Here is a 23226-nt window from a genome sequence, read left to right on the forward strand (position 1 = left end):
ATCTGTATCTAGTCAAATTTTTATACTTTTACACAACTATTCTTTTCACGTACAGATTTAAATATTAAAAATATTTTTACATCACTTCACAGGAAGACCAATTTTGTTAAAAATTTAGATGCTAGATACAGACCTAAAAATAATTTTAGTAGACCATCAAAACATAATTTATGTATGACACTTAAAACTGATTGATAGAATGTTAAAACTTTTCATATTTTGCAAGCTCATGGCATTTGAAATTTCTATAATTCTTTTAATAGTCCAATAAATTATTTTCAAATCTGTATTTAGCTCAATCTGTAGATATCTTCAGGAAAGTTCTTCTCGTATATTCATGATACTTGCAAATTTATTGAATTAAAATTAGAGATAACTGCTGAATGTACGTCTATTTTGAGTGAAGAGTAGATTAGATAGTTAAAAACTAAAAGGTAACGCATTGCTTCAAGTATTAAGTATTAATGCATTCGCATCTCAGATTTATAAACTTTCCGTACTTTTGTCCCTCTCGCGCCGTATTTCTGGATTACAAACAGCAGGTACGTAGCCATACTGAACGTAGCCCACCTAATTAAGGCGTTCGTTCGACCCCATGGATTATTTAAATCAATGTCATGCTGCCGGTCCTCGAGAGGCTCGTTAGAAATAGGACCAATTATCATTAAGAGGTCGACGCGGGACGGCGGTCTCTCAGCCCCCGCAAAAGCAAAAGAGTCCGGAATTACGCTCTCATGCCATTCCCCCTTATCCTCAGCAATAACCTCGAAAATCTTGCATCAAACCGCTTCTTCCGGGAGGAGAGAGAGGATCGTCGCCTCGTGTTTGCTGTATGTACACGGATATGACGTTCGCTCGATTTATACGTGTACGTTTATGCGAGGGTACTTCAAGTACGACGGTTCTCCGCTTACGACGCCGGCACCCCGCAATATCTGGCAGAATTAGTTGTCACCGGGGTTCCGGGGTTAAAGGGGTTGCCAGACAACTGGTTAAAAGGATTATCCCTGCTTACGTTACTCGGCCCAAGCTAATGCCCCACGCATTATTAAATCATTCCTGGAACCGTCGTAGAACAGTATGTTGCCGGATGCCGTAAGACATGAGTTCTCGTTCTCGCCCGTTACTGAATATTCTTGTTGGCGTTACTTGGAGAGTAACTGTCGCGAAAACACGGAATTACCACTTAGAGGGCACTCCTCCAGAATTCCTACTCTAAGAGCTGTTCCGCGCCGTATCCCTTGGCACTTGACCCCAAGTTCAAAGAAGTTATCTTTGCCAAAGAGTGCTGGAATATGAAAATTTTATTCCACGAATATCAGCTTGTGAAGCTTTCTCACTATTTTTTCATTTGTTTAACGAACAAAGCTTTACAGAGCTATTTTAGAAAATATTTTTGTTTACTTTCAAGAAAAAAAATTGATATTCTTCTCTTTCTGAAATACGTTGATTATATTTTAATAAATTGAGTCGTATAAACAAAGACATATTTCTAAAGACGAAAGATATTCTTAAAGAATACAATCAAACAGATAATTGAGAAAATTTTCACTATAACTAGACATCTCCTGAATGAACAATGAACTTTGTCCGCTAAATGAGACCGAAGAGCTGGCGATTACAACTGGCAAATCTGCCATAATTCACACAAGCATCTTCACTCGCTGAGGTTACACTGCTTACCATTCTGAAAGTTCCTTAATCTGCGGATTCGAACAGTAGGTACTGGTAATACCAACTGTATTGCTGTGGAAGAAACTCATTTTGAAGTGTGTAGCGTTCGGTAGCGCAGCTCGTAGTTTCTTTCACGTTCTACTTTCTTCCCCTCTCGCTTCTCTTCCATCTCGTCCACCTTCTTTCTCGAACGAACGGTCCAATAGCTTCCTATTTAAAGTTATGGACGCTGAAATCCTCCCAGAACTGTCCCGGAACTGTGCGTAGGTGAAGGGAATGAAGTCATTGTTTCTCTTGTCAGTCGTTCATTTGCTAGCGTTGTATACTCTTGCAGCAGCACAGCTGTTGTAGGTACAGTTGCATTCGCATCATGCTTACGTTAGCTTATGCCCTTTACGCTCCTCGAGTTTATGGGTGCAAGCCATAGCGTCCACGTTTGCTTCGAGCTTTACCGTCGACACGACTCTGCTCGTCGTTAGGTAACTCCGTGTCCGCTATCGCACAGTGCCTGGGAGCTTACGAGTTCTCGCTCAGGTTGTATCGCGAAGAACAAGGATAGAAACGGCCGGAGCAGGAATAGAATAACGGGGTAGCAATCCCTCGAGGATCAAGTCCCCGAGGAATGATTCGCGTCGTAATCATGGACTTCGTCTTAATGAAAATTTCGTGGCTTTCAAATTTGTGGCGCAAAACTTTCGAGCAAAAAATTTATTTCGTATACGCAAATAGACGACCATGGAAAATAATAATTTCTCTAACGAACACTACGCTGCTTTTGTTGGAATGCAGATTGCTTCTTGATGATAAGAATTCATAATAATTTCACGTACGTATTATAAATTATTAATTGTTATATTGAATAAAAATAATTGGTTATAATGTTACTATTTTATTTAATAACTGCACGAATATAAGAAATTATAAGAAATAAAAATTACAATGAATTACAACGAAAATACTTGTGTTGGACATATGCGAAGCCATGTAGAATTATAAAATACGTAATTTCTCTGGTCGCGCACACGAGAGAAAAATTTTAATTTAGCGTCGTTTGGAGAAACTTGCTTTTTATGCTTCTGTGTACGTAGCCTTGAATATTGCATTAAGATTCTATTTAAATAATTACTCTACAGAAATTTAGTATTTTTGTAACTAAATAATGTAACGTTAATCGATAATCATTGGAAATGTGAATGAAATAAAAATGTATTACAGTTTGCTAAGTTTCGCCAAAGTTACAACATCGATGTTATGAAATTGGCCAATTATAATCTATAGCTATTTCTCTGAAGAATGGGATGACTGTGCTTGGCCACTTTCATGTTATATCCTACGATACAATGTATCAGATTATGGTTATGGTGTGTTAATATACGAGTAAGTATATATTAAGATCAATTTAATCTCTGGTGCTGATTCCAAAATCTCTAATTATTGACGTTGCAAAATCCACATAAAGCACGATTTTGCTGGAGCATCTAAAAATTTAAGGAGATATAGATCTGAAAATAATTTTGTTGACTCATTAAAATAATTGTGTAGAAAACTCAAGCATGATGAGCAATGCTGCAAAAAGTTGTGACATTCAAGTAACCAGCTTGAGCGTCCTACATAATTATTTTGCTAGATCAACGAAATTTATTTTCAGATTTGTATCTAGCTAAATTTTTAAAAATTTCAGCAAAACCGTCCTTTCAACTACATTTAATTCATATTAATTAAAAAGTACTAATTAATTTCAAGAAACCAAAATGTCATAACTCATATAAAAAAGAATGAATATTAACCTTCTGTCAGCAATATGACATTTTTATCCTTTTGTCCACAATCGCAGTCTTCAAACTTTAGTAGCAGATATTGCATTCCAGACTTATAAAAATCTTGAAAAATTCTTACATATTTGTGAAAGTTTTAATAACGAGTTTTATTATATCATAGAAGCTGAATTGTATTTTATTTATTTTTTACAGACATAAAATCTATCAGAATTTACAATGACAAAATTGAAATGCCTTTAAAGTTTAACATTGCCGGTGAAAAGTTAACAAGAATAATCCATGTAACATAAAAAAAATTAAATAATTTCAAATTTTTAACAAAGAGATTTATAATTGAATGAGTCTATTTATCGCATTACTGTATCATTGTGGTGACATTATCAACAGTGTCGAAATACTGGCACGGTTATACCGTAAACAAACATTCATATATGTTTCAATATTTATTGACGGAAAAATACGATAGCTCAATGTTACAAAAATTTCGTATGGTTGAAATCACACGTGCTTGCGATGTCGTAGGTAGATAAAGCATCCAAAATCGATTTCGGAAGCTAGCGAAACGCTAAGTGCCGTTTCGAGTGCGAGGCTGCACACGATACACAACGCGCATTGACCGGGGAAACCGCAGCGGAACGAAAAGCGCTCCAACAGTAGACCATTCAGCTATTCCGCTGGGGAAAAATATATTTTTGCAGTGGCTTAATCTGAAAATAATTCGACTTTATGGTGACATTTAGTTGCGTGGTGGCGGCCGCGGCCGCGGCCTCGAGGGAGCGCGAGCGCAACGTGCAGCTTCCGTCCCATTCCACGTACGCAGTTAATTGTTAGACACGTGTGTGCAAGTCCAATTAAACCATTATGTGAGGGGCGCGAAGCGGGAGAGTAACAGAAATATAAAATCTCGGCGGAGTGCAATAATTTACTGGCGTTTCCGCGTCGAGTTTCGCTCACCTCGGCGTTTTAACTGGTTTTTATAGTTTCTCGCGTTTCCCTCGTTACTGCCCGAGGTTTTGCATTCGTCGTGACTACCTTACCGGTTGTAACACGGTCGTTAAACACCAACGCGACCTCGGGTTTGCGCAAAGGGAGGGGGGGGAGGGGGACGGGGGAAAAAGAGCGAGACAAAAGGAATATGCCGGGCAACCCTACTGCGTGACTCGCCTCGCGAAATTCGAGTCGCCATGTCCCGATGCTGCGAGATACGTTCAACCGCTGTTATTTTCAGAATTCGCGGTCGAAATGGAAAGCCGATGTACCGCTAACGAGAATTTGCGCGGCACAAATCTCACCGGTACAAAACCTCACACCCGCCGTAAGAGTATCCCAGAATTTTTCCATCGCGATTTTATTTTCAACGTTTTCGCGCGGATGCCGGATCGGGTGGAAGAGACGGCGCGGTGACGAAGAAAACGCGAGAATCACGAGCACATGAAAACACGTTGTCGATGAGGGTAGAACGACGCGCGACGAGAGGGTAGAGGAGAGGGTAGGTCGGCGCGGCAGTCGGCCGGGAATAAGTTATGAACTCTATGCATTTTAAATGACTAAATCTCTGGGCCGAACGTACTCTTTGTTGGATTTTTCCGGGCGAGAAATGCATTATTGGCCCGGCAATCTCCCTAGACGCCACGTCGGCGTGGCATCACCCGGCACATTGTACGTGCGGTGTTATCGCGCGTTACACCCGCTTGTTCTCGTGTTTCAAGAGGACACAACGTGCCACCCCCGTCGCCTCTTCTTATTTTTTCCCTTCGCATCCCCCTGACGCTCTCCTGCAGCAGTCGACTCGTTGCGCGCTTACATTGCTTCGTTCTGGTTCTGGAAGGGACGCTCGGGGAGTTCGTCCGCACGTGCGTGAAGTCACCACGCGCCTATTGTTCCATGCAGACGGCAATGTTACTGTCGGAAAGTAAGAATACAAAAAAATTTAAGAGCGAGATTTGTTCATAAGGTGATACTGTTGAGGAAAAGCGAAAAAAAATAATACAATAAATTAAAGACAATTTTCAATTTTATTTCCGTAGATACACGGAAAAAATGTTTGGTTGAATTAACTGGAATTCCAGTGGAAAATGAACAATCCAGAATTTTGATTAAATCTATTAGATTTCTAATTAAATTTACTAAATGTTGGTTATTTCAACTAAAATTTTAATAAATTTAACCATAAATTTTATAGATTTTATTACAATTTTGGATCGTTTATTTTTCATCAGAATTCTAGTTAATTCAATCAAACATTTTTTTCCTGCGTAAGAAAGCAGTGAAATAGACTAACGTTCATTTTTTTTTATGAGTTGTTACAAGCAAGCGAGTAAACTCTATAATTTTTTCCTGATTTCCGAACCAAATTTTATGATTTTTTTCTTATGCTTGTAATAATATTTTGGAATTTTTTGTCTTAAATATTTTGTTGAGAGAGTAATTTGATATAACAATGGAAATTATTGTTAATATTTCTGATGCTTGCATTTAATCAATAATATTCCAAAACTTGGAAGATGGGTGATGTACTTATGCATATTGAACTCCTTTAAAACCAAAAATTTTAATTTTCCAGAAAATTCTCTGACGTTTCCCTAATTTTCCTAATTTCCAGTTTAGTGGCTCTGATAATAACTTAAATTACAGCATTTTTAATCTTTCAAGTTAATTTTTATAGAACAAGGAGCCACAGTGGTGTCTGAAATAATATAATATTTCTGTCAGAGCAAAGAATATAATAAATTATAATGTTACTCGAAAAAAGATGTAAGATTTCAAAAGTAGTCTCCCAGCTAGTTCTCTAAAGATTAAGTAGAATATTTTTACCACTTTCGATATTTTAATTAACATTAGATCGGCGATCATCGTAGGTACCAAAGAAAAATAACAATCTCGAGGATAAGTCACGGGCCGCTCCAATATTTACGCGGCCGCACGACACGCTATTATGTAAACGGATGAAATTTTATCGTCGCTCACGCGTATGCAAATCGCGAAGGAAAATAAAATTTGCATTGCGCCCTTTTTCCACGCCGCCCTTTTAGAACTTCGGAATCCAATCCGACGGCGCGCACTCTCAAATTCAATATGGTGCGGCGGTGCGCATATGGCAGTGTGTATCTCGGCGGGATCATAAATATAATGGGTCCAGAGGGACGCGATGGATGATGTATCGTATATAAAATTAAAAATTTTCGACGAAAGAGACAATGACTTTTCGCAAAATTTTGCTAAGAAAAAAATTAATTTTCAATTGATCATTGTACAACAAGAAGCATCTGGTGCTTTTGGAACAACATTTTCTACAGACTGTGAGTTACATCGCCATTGCCGTGATTATTATGATTAAAGTCTGCGCGGATTCGTCTTATATTACTTGTTTCTATGTAAATTTATTAAAAAGACGCCGCGCATAATCGCGCCGCCAGACATTCTACAGCAAATTAGATTACTATCCACTCATCAATTTCCTCTCTCTTCCGCTCGGTCGCGTTATCTGAAGAATTAATAAAGGCCGGACCAACGGAAAGGCACGGAGGGACGGCGCGCCGAGCACCACTTTCAATTCCGCATTTGCATAAAATAATCCATAGCGGCTGGACGCGGTGAGAAATTACATCGTACCGTGGACGATCTCGAGTACCAACCCGGGTCGAGTGGAGGTATTTATTATAGAAAATCGATTTCAAAAGGAAGAAACGCGCGATCGCGGAATTCAAGTAAGAAATCAGAGCTGGCTTCTTATTTTGCGCGCTATTATTACCGACTGATAACGCTTCAAATTATTAAAAGAGACTAAAGGAGAGAAAAAGAGAGACAGAGAAAGGGACCAGGGTGCGGTCATTTTGCTGGTCTAAAGCTTTAACGCGCGACACATAGTATACATGCTCGAAAGTGCTATTTCGCCGGGTCCTGTGAGCACGCGAACTTTTAACAAAAAAAGAGAAACACTCTAAAAGCACACCGGGTCGGCGAAGCACGAAACTATATCAGGCGGCAGATTTTTATCACTATACCCGAATGCATCGAGAGAGGGAGAGAGAGAGAGAGAGAGTCTCGTTTTTTAAACGCACAGCACCGCATTTGCTCATTGTACTCATTGGCAAAAAGGCCGGCGAAGCGTACAACATTTATTAACTTCTCCCTCTCTAACAATGCGGAAGCCCATATATATACTGCGTATATCCGGTACGTTCAGATACTTTCCCGAGAGCCTCCATTTCCATTAAACACACCGCACCGCGACCGGAGAGCCAATTTTTTCTTCTCCTCCGACCATCATATATCTTAAATCATACACCTTAAATCAGTTTTACGAGCGGCATTTTCGGTGCGCGGAAGCGTCGCGAATGACACGTGGACGAGGGTGTGGATGCAAACGTTTTGCAGTATTGATGCGTTCTTGGTGGGTGCCGAGCAAGAGGTCGAGGTCTCCCGGAGGTCACGTCATTTCGTGTTATTAAATTTATATAGACGACATGGACCTCTCTGATCCCGGCAACGTAGATTTGTCAGGAGGACGGTGACCCCGCGGGCCTTGCGGGAATTCAATATTGCACTTTCCCGTGTCTCTGTCCCCTCCTTCCATCGTTCTTCTCCCTCTTGGGGAGGCGCAGTCGGCAAATGTTTGTGAAACTAATGCAACCGTTCTGAGATTTGATGACACAAAGAGCGAGAGGACGAGAGAAGGATAGAGAGGAGGGAAAGAGACAGAAGAGAGGCACGACAGGACCAGTACGTACTACGGAGATACGAACGACAGTTAATCTTTTGCTCAAGAGCGGTGACATTTTCGGCAATAAAGATGCAGGAAGCGTAATATTTAAGTGGCAGTTCAGAATTAAAAGAAATATAATAATAATTAATAATAATAATGAAACAGGATTAAGTAGTTGAAATCATTTATGTTTTAATAAAACAATGGGTAACTATAATCACGTGAGTAAGCTATGTAAAAATATTGTACTTGTATTTAAAAAAATATAAGATAACATTATTAAAAAATATATATTTCTATAGAAACTAGTAATATAGTCATGAAAATGAAAACCTTTAAAAATGGCGTAAAGTGGAAGAGAGGAGGATCTGCACGGTTCGAGCAAGAAGTTTTCCCAAGTAATTACAAAGTTCCATGACAAGAATTTAACGATCAGCTCGCAATGAAAGCGCGTAGGAATTAAATAAGTATTTATATATATAGTACGAATTTTAACTTTCTGAGAACTTCATTTCAAAAAGCAATGTTCTACTTGTTCTTGTTCGTAAAGAAATGAAGTCTGACCTACAAGACATATTATTGCATCATAACGGAGCAATATAACTATCATGTTTATGTGCTGAAATTAATTAGTTAAGTGCCATAAACTTTTTATTAATTTTTGGAATATTCTTTAATTAAAAATATGATTTATTATAATATTAAAAATATAGTTTATTGTAATAAGAGAATTGCATGAAACAAGTTATCTGAGATGACACTATATTTGGTTCACAAATATAGACGCACATATCTCTCGTCTCTATGTATATCAAAGCTCATATTTTACGCTACTGGAATATAAGCTTCGCTTACTCTTAATTAATTAATTATTATCAGATTACTAGTGCATATCCATTATTCAGATTTCAGATTATAGAGTACACATACCATACATATCGTTTGGCTTTATGTTTATGCGAAGTATACAACAATATTTGAATAGAAGTGATCAATATTCTCTAATCAGACAATATCCTTAATTAATATTGCTAAATGAAATACTCGAAAAAATAAGTTATGCATTAATACAAGAGACTAAATGCTACAATATAATTTGAGACATATTTCTAAGCGAAAATTTAAATATTATATCATAATACGCGTTAATTCGAAATAAAAGAACGTATAGCGTCATAATTAATTTATCATATTTCAATAAAGTAACAAAATAATGTAAACAGTAATATAAAGTATTGTATACCATACAATATATGTACATGCATCCCTTTACTTATATGTACTTTGATTTACGGATTTTCAGACTTATAGCCTATATGTATTAAAAATTGGAACAAAATGAAGAATAAAACGAATTGAGATTAAAGTAATTTATTTTAGTGCAACCGGATATTAATTTACTTTTTCACACTTTAACCTTGTAATTATTTATGTCGAATGACTAGCAATATAATATTATTAGTAAAAGGGAAAATATATTTAGTATTATATGATTATCATTCAAACTTACGATTAAAATTAGACATATGCATATTACACATATATGTATATTTTTTAAATACACATTATAAAATATGTTTACGCTCTATAATTTCTTTCGCTTTTCTTTTCATTGTTATCATTTTTTCTTCTTCTTTTTATTGAAAGAAAACTACAAAAGCTATCGGTTGCTTGGGAATCCGATCAAGACATGACGCCGCAACCTTTAAAGAACGTGGAAAAAGGAGGCACGATTAACGAGAGAATTCGACTAAGGGATTAAAGCCATTGCTCCTTCATGAGGCAACCAATGATTGCTACTTTTTTTTTTTAATCGTCTGCGTGATATTCCGCACGTGTACGTGAGTCGTATGTTTACCTCACGGTAATGGGTGCTGCTGCGTGACGCGGTTTCTTAATTTTGTCGGTTTCAGCCCCTTAGACCGGATACGGAAGGGCGGAAGGACCGCTACGAGGACGGAACACCGCACTTTGCGGAATCCGACGAGAAAAACGAGATGGAGCACTAGATGAGGAGCACAGCGAGGCGGAGGGAAGCACTGACGGTGGGACGAGAAGTAGTCGAGGAAGAAAAATAGGGATAGGAAAAAATAAGACGGGGTTGACGGGGGTGAGTAGACGAGAGAGGCATGTCAAATAGGTACCCCCAAAAGGGTCTCGCGCTTTTCTATTTTCCTTCGAATCCCTCTCGCTACCTTGCCTTTTAATGATGACTCCTGTTTATGGTTCATGATTTCTCGGCGAAACTGCGGTTACACACGTGATACGTGCATCTATTTTCTTTTCATATTTTTTTCCCCGTGACGGCGAAATGAAATCATTGCGATAGATGGGACGCTTCATCTGCATAACCTCATAAGTGAAAGATTCATCAGCATGTATATAGATCCATAGGAAAATTGTGGTTTAAAAATTAAATATGTAGTATGCAAAAATTTTGACTTTAATCCAAAAATATTGGAATATTTATAATTTTTCATTGCGTAAAACCTGTTGCTCATATATATTATTTTTCGTTAAATCTGAGATAGATCATTGCTTGTAAAATATTTGTGAGTTTTTTTTTATCATAAAATGTATTCTATATGAATAAGGATAAAATATAAATCATCTTAGGTTACCTTAATTAAAAAATACTGGAATATTTATAACTCTTTCTTGTTATAAAAACTTGATGTTCATATACATTATTTTTCGTTAAATCTGAGACAGATTACTGCTTGCAAAATATTTGTCTGATTTTTTTACATAAAGGACATTCTGCATAAATAAAGATAAAATGGAAATAATTTTAGAATTATAAGAAGATGAAAATTATCGTAGAACTACGAACTTTAACCTTAGCTATAAAGTACTATCCACGATTGTTCCTCTCCATCAATCTCATAATGTCACCATTTACAGCGAAAAGAAGTAATGCGCCATAATGTGTAATTTTAGTTCATCGAACTTTCGTAACGTGGAAAACTAAAGGTACAGCACGCATCATAGAGCACTTATATTCGCGCAATTTCAATTTCGCTTCTCTAGATGGGCATTGATGCATAAAGTACTTTATATACCTTCGATTTTTTGCATTTACCATGCTGTGCGGTGCACGAGAGGTACATCTCGTCCACCGCAACTCAATTACGAACAACAAATCGAAGCGACTCTTCATCCCTGATGTCACGCAAGCGCGATAATCACATTTTAAGGAGTCTCTCGCCACCGAACGACAAGTACTAATTATCCAACAATCTGTCAGCGAGATACAATTAAACCAACATTATAAAGTCTCGAGTCGGCGACAGGAAACAGAGTTGAAATTTTCAGACTCTGCCTCTACTGTCTTCAATTCTCGCGAGAGGCTAGTCTTAAGGGAGGATCCTTTAAATTCGCATAAACGCGAAAAACTATCCCCCGCTGGATATTCCATGTACAACATTGCTACGAGACTTCTGTTTCTTCCGCTGCTTGCGCACTCCTGATTTCTTCCTCGTTCCTCGTTCGTATCCCTTCGCGTTACGTCATTCGTTCCCCCGGTACAATTCACTCTCGCCTAAAGTTAAATACTCGGCGCGAAACTTCCGCTTTTCGCTCGGTACCTTCTTAATCATTGACACTAACTCACGCCCGCTTGGAATGTATAAATAACTAATTAGACGGCTGACGCGGGCCGGGAGAGCGCGAGGCGCGAATGCATAATTTAAACGTCCATTAACGCGCACACCATAGTTCCGCCGTTAATACATGCGGGAAGGCCGCATGCCTTAATTCGTCCCGTGGGAATTCGACAGAGTTCCGAATCTTACCCGTGCTTGATTCCGCCCGTATGCATGTGACATCCTCCTCGAAAGTGCAAGATGTCGTCCTTAATATTTTGGGCGGAGCGTTTATACAATACCTTAGTACTGGAAATTATTATTGTACTCTGCACTCTGGAAATATAATAATTTCCAGTATTGCGGTATTGTAAATGCTCCGTCCTAAATATTAAGAACGATGTGTTCCTAAGGAGGATGTCACGCGTACGAATCGAGTACGAGTAAGATTCGGAAATCTTGAATTCACACGAGACGAATTAAGACATCCAATCTTCCTCAGTATTAACGATGGAAGTATAATAAAATAAAATATTTTTAATGATTAGAACTAGGATTTTTAATATTATAGATACACTCTAAGGGTTGTATTCATAGCCGTGATTCAACTTGAGATCCCATTTGAGTTGGGTTTGAATCAGTCTTTCATTTGTAAAACGCTTCTCAATTAACCACAATTTGATAAATCTGATTCAATCTTTGGTTCAAACTTAGCTCGCCTGAAATGAAGATCATTTGTTTACAAATATAAATATAGATTTAGAAAATATGAATGTGAATTCGACACCATACAGTGTTAATATAATTATCACCATGAAGTTAATAAACACATCATCATGGTATAAACCCATGATGTTAAATCCACTTCATATTGATATCATATAATTCTCATTCGTTATGCGTTTTGATAAATTAACACCATGGATTTAAAATCTCTAGTGTTTATGTCAGCGCCATCATGTTTATGGTATAAATTTAACTCGTAAGTGATGCCTGGATGCGAATTCGCTCCAGCAAAATTTCCAACTTGTAGATATTTAAAAAAATTGGTTGCTTAACACGCAGTTTTGAATGAATAATGTGTAAAAGATGTGTTTTATTTTTCAGATATTAAAATATTTTATTCTCATCTCCACTTTTTTTGGTAAACGAAATATATATATATATTTAGGCCGATAATCATCGGATCTCTTATATTTAAAACCGTCTTAAGTATAGTTTTAAGATGTTATGAATCAATCAAAGAGCCGCATTAGTATCTTAAGACATTACTTAAGATGGTTAAAATAAGAACAGATTATATGAATATCGCTCATAGTATTTTAAATACAAACACGTAGTGTTTTGTTTATTGAAAAAATTTAAAACTAAAATATCTTTAAGTATAAATATCTTTAAGTATTTAAAAAATGGAAACAAAAATAAAAAAATTTAATATCTTAAAATTAAATACTTTTCTTTTTTAGTGTTATGGGTTAAGATACTTAAAATCCATGGTGTTAAATCCATATCAAGTTGGAGTTAATATCAATTATACAATATATAGACATTTATTATGCAAACATCGCATAGTAATAAATTCTCATCTATATTTTTTAGATTGTAAGATCATATTACAATATGCATTATAGGAACACGCATAGTGTATATTAATTAATTTTATATTCCATTATAATATTATATTTTATATTTTCTATTCTATTATATTATTATTTTATAAAACAATATTTATTCCCAATGCATATGTACAGTTGCAAAAATCAAACAGATTTGACGATCTTAAAGATGAGAAAGATAACAGTGTACGATTGGCGCAACATTTTTTGCGGACGTAACAACAGCGGGTCCCGGCGCGGAAAACATCCAATACCGTGATTGCTAGCGAACAACGCGAGTAAATGTAACATACGTGTACGCAGATACAGTCCATCGCCGTCGTCGATATCTGCGATAGGCGAAAACGACGAGCCTCAGCAGCGGTGGGAAGAGGGTGGCGAGAGGCGACCCCCAGCCCTCTGTCTCGCTCCGACTTTGTGGCACCGAGAGTTGACAGATTGGAAACAGCCCGAGACTTTTATGGCAGCTGTTTCCCGTGCGACCATAAATCCTTTATCTCGATTGTTTATCGTATGGCGAGAGAGAGAATTTCTCATTTGCGTTAAAATTGTTCCCCGGGATCGTATATACTGCTCGATGCGCGTTGTCTCCGTCGAGAGCACCCCCTTGTCGCCTCCTGCACGCTTTTCTCCCTCTTTTTATCCACGAAAGTCCCGTATACTAGAGATCTTCAAGTAAGAGATTGGACACCGTTTAGACTTCTGATTGGTCCATATTATTGAGGACCTGTTTAACATAGAATGAGATAAATGCATAAGATAGAATGAGATCTGTGATTTTATGTATAACCTATCTCATTCTACTTTAAACACAAGTCTTGAAAAATATGGCGGACCAAACATGTGGTGTCCAATTTTTTACTTGAAGAGATCTCTGCCGTTCACCTTTCTACCGTTGTCCGTTTCGCCATCTCCGCGTCGTTGTCGGTGAAAGCACGCGTGGATCCGGCTGAATGCGACCGCACCTGAATACATGTACTTATATTGGGGAAATGTTCAATTTTATGGATCATTTCGCGGAGTTTTATACCGGCCGCGTTGGGATTGCCCGGATTCGACGAAAAAAAATTGTAACTTGACGACGCCATGGAATCCCGACGAGCGACGCGCTTCCGGCGCGGTCTTCGCTTTACGAAAACGAAGAACGAGAAACTCGGCATTCGATGAAATTAAGAAACACCTAGGTACCACGTTATTATTCCTCTGTTCCTCGCTTCTTCGCCCCTTTATTCTATCTTCTCGGGTTCGACGATGGAATTTAGTAGAAACGAGAATGACGAGCTTCGAAGTCCCGAGATAATGGCGCGTTCCATAACGGCGGGAATGCTTAAGGCGGATGGTGGTGGTTTGGGGGTGAAATTTCGCGCTCGGTGAATAAAATTAGTCGTCCGCGCGATTAAGAGCGGAATGGAGTTTTTCACGCGCGAGTATTTGCAATGGTGTAACGTTCTCGAATAATTTATTAATGGAACGTTGTGTTCTCATCGATGTTTATATCGTTACTCTCGCTGTCCTGCAAGCGGAGCATAATAAATTGGTAAAAATATAAAAATATGTATGCACGCCATAGATGCGCTCGCCGTTGCAAATCGGTCGTGCACAATGCGCTCACGTCGCAATAAAAATACGAGCGCACACTCGCGGCTATACGAAAAACGTTGCAGTCACGTCGTGGTGGATTTTCAGTTTTACGTTTTGCGGAGGTCGGGGTGCTTGTACGCGAGCACGTCGGTGGAATAACATTTGGCCTTTTGCAGCCGTCGATTTTCATCAAGTGATCCAACTTTGTTGCGCGGTTCGCGCGTGTTTACGCTCATCCCCGCGTTACACCTGGTGCACGCGCGTGGCCGTCGTGTATTATCCAAATTGCATTATCGCTCTCTGTTTGCGCGGTTATAACGTCAGCCAATGTATTTGTCACGGAGCGCCTCGCCTCATACACGGTCGGTCAAATGGCTTAATTGCTTTGTCCACGCAATTACGAAATTGCTTACAATTTACAATCAGCCGGCCAGACCCGGCGCGCACGCTTCTCGCCGATCAATTTTATACGAACATTTCGCGCGCAGGTCGTCCTTTTTTGAAGCTGTTTGCCTCTGTGCATAAATCAGCTCTGTCGTTCGTGCGATAAATGCATATTGATATAAAGCCGTTTCGGCGCGCGGCTCTCTCTTGCAATTAGCTCTGATTGTTACCTTTGGCCGATTATTTCTGTTGGAAAAATTTTCAAAATTATCGACAATTTATTTCATCGTCCTTTTACACGCACGTGGTACTTTCGAATTGCGAGACACCGATTATCTCGCGTTTGCGATTCATTCATGTTTGCAACACATCAAGCTCAGTCGACCGTCACGATCATTCTTGCGCATTTTTTTAATCCCCTAGCATCCCCTACGCTCCAGTCCCGTATCGCTCGTATTTCACAAATATCGGATCGCACACGGGCCGTAAAGTATTCCCAAAATTCCCGGCGTTTAAACGGCAGCGCGCGCGAGCATTTTGCAAAATTTATTTTCGCGAAAATCGACGAACGCGACGACGACGGCGATGGCGACAACAGCAACAATGGGGCGCGATTTACCTGCTCGCAAGGCACGAGCGAACGATTCGCGCGCAATTGGCGACGAAAACGGCAGCGACGGGCCACGAGTAATCGATTTTTCGTGTCCGGTGGGACAAAATAGCAACTATTTCGTATAATCGTGAACGGCAGAATAATTTAATAATACCATAGAGCGTGCCAAATTTAACCATGCTTACTCGCACAGTCGACTGCCGATGTACAAAACGCGAGACATTAATGGAATTGAAACGGATGATTCTCGTGCGATTGCCGCTCGTATATCTTTTGCTTCGCTGCTTCTTTTTTAGTGATTTGTTTTAGCTTTCAGGTCCGATTTTTTATTGGATATTTAACGGGCCGTGAATACTGATTTGAACGACTTACGAATATATGCTATGGTCTGAGTTGAGCGGTAAGCAGAATGCACAACATCGAGAAATATTTCTGATTGAAAATAGATGAATTAGTAGATTCTGATTATATCGATTAAAATTCTAGTTACCTCTACTTATTGTTAGATAATTTGGGACAGTGCAAGTAATTTGGGACAGCATGTATTTTTGTCGAATTTAATCATGATATCTATCCATGAATCTCTAAAGAAAGTTTAAGTTTTAAATTTTCTTTAATGACTCATGGATGAGTGCTACGATTAAATTTAACAAAAGTACATGCTGTCCCAAGTTATCTACTCTTTTGGAAGTAAAACTTGACTACCAATAGTAACATGTACTGAATTGCCTAAAGTCATCACTAGTCTTATCACTCCGTGACAGGTACTGAAAATTTAGAAATAATAAGAAATAGGAATATTTATTGTTAGTTCACTTATTATCGTTGATGCGAACGTGACTTCCAAGAAAAATAGAAACCAGTTGTGACATAAACAAAACGAGAAACTCGAGAGACTTTGCTTCTATAATATCGCAATCTATTTTTATAATGACCAAACATGTATAATTATAAGTGGAAATTAGACCAATAAATGGCACAAACACTGAAGCTAGAAATAATATCACAAATTACATTGATCATAAATTTAATTGCACGTTCAATAAATCAAATTGGTGTGCAGTTTTTTATAGAAAAAAATGTATTTATAAATTTGCATATGAATATTATTAAGCATCAAAATCTGTTTCGACTGAAAATATTCTTTTTCTTATTCGAGATATATAAATCATCAATTTTAACTAAACAACGAATGCTACCAAGTAAAATGTGATACACGAAACATGTTGCATTTTAAAGTATCAAATATTCCTTATATTTCTGATATAGTATATATATTTTTTTAAAATTTATTCTAATTAATAAAAACATAATATAATCACTGGGTATTTGAGTTGACATTTTTGACACTCATTTGTGATATATTTATTTTCGTCAGCAAAAAAATGCGGAATTGTGAATAATTAATTTGAGAACTATCATCAGCTATTCTGTCGACTTAATGCAAAAATAGCATCGTTCGTATTAACTCATTCACTTTCAAAGTTCTTTTTATAAAAATCGAAAATGCATTCGACAGTGTACTCTTGTCCCCGAATCGACCGATGTGAAAACTAAAATTTGAAATTCCTCGGTGAGAATAAATGCGCGCAGTGTTAAAATAAACAGGTGCGGGGAGAAGTTGGCGAGGGACGAGCGCATATTTTTATACGCCCGGGGAAAATACCCGGGTGCGAACAGCGAACCATTTTCTGGCCATTTTTCTGAGGTATCCGGCGTGGCGGACCGTGCTGTATTTGTTTTCCGCACGTAACGAGTTTCGTATATAGACGAGGTCGTTATTTGCACGCGCGATTCGTTACATACTAATTTTGATGTCGAACGTGTGAACTATACAAAACGACAGGTTTTATGCAATGAATTTTATTGAAATAAAACTAAAGTTTTACAGTAGTCAAGTGGTTGACAGAAACTATCAGAACCTCGATAAATTTGGATTACTGCTAGAACTGCTGCAAGAACTAAAATATCTAAAAGTAGAAGAAATTCGATATCTAATTCCGTAATCTAATAATAAGTTAGCCTTTTTAAGAATAGATGTATTATCTCTGTAAAAAAAGTGAACTGAAATTGGATAATTTCCGTAAAAAAATAAATCTATATAAAGAAACAATTCAACAAATTAAATATTAAATATATTCAATAATACAATTTTATAATTTAAATGAAAATTTTCTCATTTCATCATAATTATTTATTTAAAATATGCACTTCTTATTACACTGGCGACAATTTTGAACCATATTCAAAATTATTGTATTACTTTCACGTAAATACAATACGTGTAGAAAATCTGTAATTTTTTATATTTGTTTTATATTTGTTAAAAATACAGCATTAAATATATTTTAATATTATTGAGAAAATCTATATCTATATTGAGAGCAATGTCGCTAATTCGAACTGTCGATTTCATGTGTACAATCTGATAGTTTCTGGGAAAGAACTTTGCGATTCAATATTACTTCGCGGATGTTTGATGTACGGCGAAATTGATAGCCAATCGAGCGAATGAACGGAAAGACCCGCGTAAGTTTGTAAGATTCACATCCCCCAGTCAGGCAAAATGCTAATCGTAAATACAGGAGAAGAACGAGGAATCGCAGAGGGGTGATACCACGCGCCACCGATGAAATCGAACGAGAAAGGTCTCCGATTCGGGAAAGCGTCAGCTCGCCTGTCTCGCACGATTTCATCCGCGCCGAAATAGCCGCGTAACTGTGGCGTCGTCTACAAATCGAACGATACGGGCATCTTGGAATTCCTAAACGTGAGCCAATAAAAACTTTTCCAATTGACTTCCCCCGGCTTAATTCACTGGAACCGATCGTAAGTAGTGAGGCGGGTTGTATGGCGAGCAGAAGGTTGCTCGACGTCGACGACGACGACGACGACGACGATGGTGGCGACAGTCGATGACTAAGAGAAGGAAAAGGAAAAATGAAAGCAGAAAGAGAAAAAGGGGTATGACTGCCGACACGCCGTCTCAGAAGGGAGAACGAGGGTTGCGCGAGGGCTGTGATCCAAAGTTCGCATTCGTCTGCGATCGCGGAACTCTGATTTCAATTTAGATCGCTTGCGGGATCTACGCGACCTGATTCGGCTTCTTTCAACAGCTCTTTCCATTTCGAGGCCCGGTTTTATTAGCCTCGTTCAATGGAACACTTTGTATACAGCGGTGTGGCTTATACGAGTCAGTTGCAGTCGGAATTGCGAGGTCGGCGAGGAATATGGATGAGATTTGAAGAACACGGTATGTCCCGATTCCTGAATGGATGATAGATGTATAGTAAACGTCAGTCAAAAGATCAAGCATAACGTTGATTTATTTGTAGTATGACGAGCATTCATCGAAAATAATTTTTTTTTATTCATCAGCGCGAGAAAAAATATTTTGCTTTAAAGATCTATTAATGTTATTGTGTAATGTGAATTCTGAACCACAATACAACTAAGATATGATGAATACTCAATACAACTAAGAGTACACGGTTCAGAAATAAAAGAATAAGTCATTAAAGTACAAACCGACAATGTAAAAAGGCGAGAGCGATAAAGAAGAAGAACGCTTTGGGAAAATACGGCTACCAGGATACGATTTATCGGCGGGGTTCAAGAAGGGAAAAAAGTCTTTGTAGAATAGATAGTGACGAGGGTTCGTTGTCGTGGCGGAGAGCAGATTGGAAAGAGAAAGAAAGGTGAGAGAGAAAGAGAGATGACGGTGGCAGAGGGGAATCGGATATCGGCGTAGTTCCGTAAAGTTTCGATAAGTCGGTCCCGAAGCGTTTACTTCCTAGTGAGCACGACTGCCGAGCATAGGATGGAAGACTGAAGGAAGTCTAGACTTTGGAAGATCAAAAGGCATCGTCAGCCTGGAAATAACGTGGCCCTGATGTCTGACTTTGCAGTCGTTAAGTTTTCAGAGAATCCTCTCCTCTCCACCCTTTGCTTTGCCTCTTTCTTCCTATCAAGTTTTATCTTCTTTCGTGTTACTCTGTTTTAACCTGATGTGATCGTCTCCCTTCTTGTGCGTAACTAGTTCTACAAATCAAATGATCGTTGCGTTCAACCCTTTGAATACTGTAGATGCGTATATGTGTAAAACATTCGTTTTGGTTACAGATACGCATTTGTTGTATTCTACAACATACATATATCGTTCCTTTACTTCAAAAGTGACACAATTTAAAAAATTAAGTTTTCCAGAAAGTTACTAATGAATATAATAATATCGGTAAAAAGAATATATTCTCAGAAACATAATTAAGGCTTGATTGCATCAACGTTACTTTAATTTTAAGCGAGGCTTAAAACTCTCTTCCTGTCTCTCTATCGGCTTTAAAAAAAAAAAACAGATTTTTAAGCTTCGTTTAAAGTCAAAGTAACGTTGGTGCAATCGAGCCTAAATGTCATTTTTTTTGTTATTTTTGTTTCTTTAAAAAACTCTTTCTGTTGCAATTTTTAATTATATCTTGCAAAATTATAACAAATTTAGAATAATTTTCAAAAGTTACAACTCGAAATATCACCAACAATTTATATTTACTTCTATTAATTAAAAAAAAAATTAAATTCAAAATAAAGCAATTTCTTCTTCAAACTTCGATCGCCAAAACCGTCTTAACTTTAATATTTTCTTCTATAAGCTATTACCTAAGTTGTAAGTCTTAAGCCATAAGAAATTGACCAATCATAGTCGATTATTCCTCCCATATTTAACTGTGATTGGTCAATTTCTTACGACTTAAGACTTAAAGCTTAGGTAATGGCTTATTATAGAAAACCTATAAATGTTTTTTGTAGAAGATTTCCCTTTTTACAAAAACGACGTAATTCAAAGAGTGTATCACTCTTGTAAAAGATATTATGATCTCTTTAAAAATCTTGAAAATAATACTTAAGTTATTTAGCAGACAAATTGTGAAGTTAAGTTAGTTTTTTGATGATTTCTGAAGTAATCTTTACTCTGAAACTCATTCATGGTAATAACTCAAAAATTATTTCGTATTTTAAGTAAAATACGAAAATAGAATTCCGACTACAACGTTTGCTATTGTCAGTTAAATCTAGTCACACAGAATACTCGACGCGTCGCGCTGTTTTGAACTCAAAGAATCAAATCAAACACGTTTGATCTTTTAACATTCGACCGAGCGTCACTCGATACAAAGAAACCTTATCCATTGATATAGCGCAATAATTTCGGACGATCATTTCGCATAGCTAGCGATATGAATAAACACCAATACGCCCTTTCATTTTTGTTCCGTTTCTTGTAGGAAATTTTCAGATCAAAGCACGCGACGGAAACTTTAATGCGATTATACAACCGCGTGTAAAAATCAATTTCATCTTTTTCTTGCGAGATGAAACGAAGGTGGTGAAGCTACATTCTCGTTCGACTGTCCGAAGAGGAGAAGAAAACGTCTGTGCGCATTCTCGAACCGCGTATTAGGATTCTATTAACCTATTTTTCCCATCTATCACGCGCGCGCGGGTCGAACTACAAAAGGGAACGCTAATGATATTTCTTTTTATTCCAACCATGGCCGAGGCAGCGCACGGTATAGCCGCGGAAAAATAGCTTTGTTTCGCCGCGGGCAAGCCCGAGCAACAGCGCAGATTGCATTCCCCGTGGAGCAAGGAGGCACGAGGGCAGAAGTGCCGATTGTTTCTTTACGACGATGTTGAGTAATCGCGAAGAAAACTTTTGCCTTGCACAACTTCTTTCCTTCGCCACCGTGCGCGCTTCGAGAAACTCCCGAGTACGGATACAAATACGTACAAGGGAAATTTCATCGCAGATCTGACGATTGTCCCGGTTCCGGCTGTGTGTCATAAGTACATCTCGTACACCTCGACAACCGTCCTGTTTCTTGTGCAATATTTCATCAACAACGAAGGTACGTTCTTTATAGCCGTAGAAATTCTTTTATTACGTACAAGCCGTTATGTTCAAAAGATATTCATTATCCCAGTTTTATTGCTGCATTTCACAGTGTCCTTTATGCTTTACATGCTTTACACAGTTTCGATTTGCAATTTTAATAGATTGAAAATATAATTGCTCGATTTGTACGCTTTATCGTTTGCTATTTTTTTTTAATCAAGCATTAAGCGATCGGTTGTGCTTTCAATGCGCGTATATCTCTACCTAATATCATAGATTTCATTACGCAAATGATATTACACTCGTATAAATGTGTACGACATTTATTAATATCAATTGCCTCGAATGGCTGAAGTTATTATCGTGTCGATTTAATATTGAAACAGCGATGTTATACTCGCACAGATGTCCGCGGAATCGCGCAAATCACAGAAATTATCGCATTTATACGCATCGGTATCAAGCAATACCGCAGAGAATGCTTGACTGATCGTACAATTACCATCCGGTGGATACACCCTACTGTAATATTTGGCTCTTGCAATTTAATCAAGCAGCAACATCGTAAAATCTCCGTCTTCAATTTGGGAAATTAAAGCAAGTGGAAGTAATCCGCATTCTCATTTATTCATGATCAATATATTTAGCTATTTTTAGCTTGATCTTTACATTGAATCTATAAAGGGACAAGACGGTGTATTCCAATGGAGTCGGGAAGTCGGAGTTCCGGAATGGAAGAAGACAGGGCAAAAAGAAGGAGGAAAATGGCTTTCAATATCCCGTAAAAGGAATCGCAAAAATTTGGATATTAGCTCGCTTCATGTCGATGGTAATCATATGTGAGGAGTCGTCGGTCTACAAGGGCTGCGAGAGCGGCAAGGGCAACCATCACGTGGGAGGAAGAGAGCTGGAAAGGACGACGAGCGAGACGGCGCGGCAGGCCCGGCTTGCCTTTGAGGTCCTGCCAAAGAACATTCCATACGAAAATAAAACAAATAAATCGCGTGCTTCAGACGTTTACGTAATGGGAAACGAAATAGAATGTCGATGCGACGACTTGTTTCTCGCGCTGCGCCCCGACTACCGACTTTCACTCTTGCAAATGTACGGCGGCATCGGCACTTTCGCACCACCCGCGATTCGTTCACCAGGTTCACCTGCGTGTGCGAGAACGCACACATATTGCGTTAGGCAAGGCACGAGCTTCAAATGCGTCTCGCGTTAGTCTCGCCTTGCTGGAAGGAAAAACCAGGTGTGCCGCAAGGAAAAATATCCAATCTACTCCTGTCGGTCAAAGGGAAAGTATCTCGAGTAAAAAGACCAGCAGAATGACGTGAACGCGGTAAACGTCGAAGTAGATGAGCCAAGAGCACGAAAGAGAGGAGAAGAATTTCACGTCGA

General features: G+C 38.2%; 1 long non-coding RNA gene across 1 annotated transcript in view; it reads left to right on the top strand.

Moving 5' to 3' along the window:
* Positions 1-10896, top strand: part of LOC105147663 (uncharacterized) — a 33234-nt gene extending 22338 nt beyond the window's left edge. Inside the window, exons 2-3 of the long non-coding RNA XR_846329.2 lie at positions 9805-9994; positions 10071-10896. This is a non-coding gene — a long non-coding RNA (uncharacterized LOC105147663). The remainder of the gene's footprint in view (positions 1-9804; positions 9995-10070) is intronic.
* The last annotated feature ends 12330 nt before the right edge of the window (positions 10897-23226 follow it).

This window comes from Acromyrmex echinatior, chromosome 19, assembly GCF_024713525.1.
Source record: "Acromyrmex echinatior isolate Ae372 chromosome 19, ASM2471352v2, whole genome shotgun sequence".
Lineage (NCBI taxonomy): Eukaryota > Metazoa > Arthropoda > Insecta > Hymenoptera > Formicidae > Acromyrmex > Acromyrmex echinatior.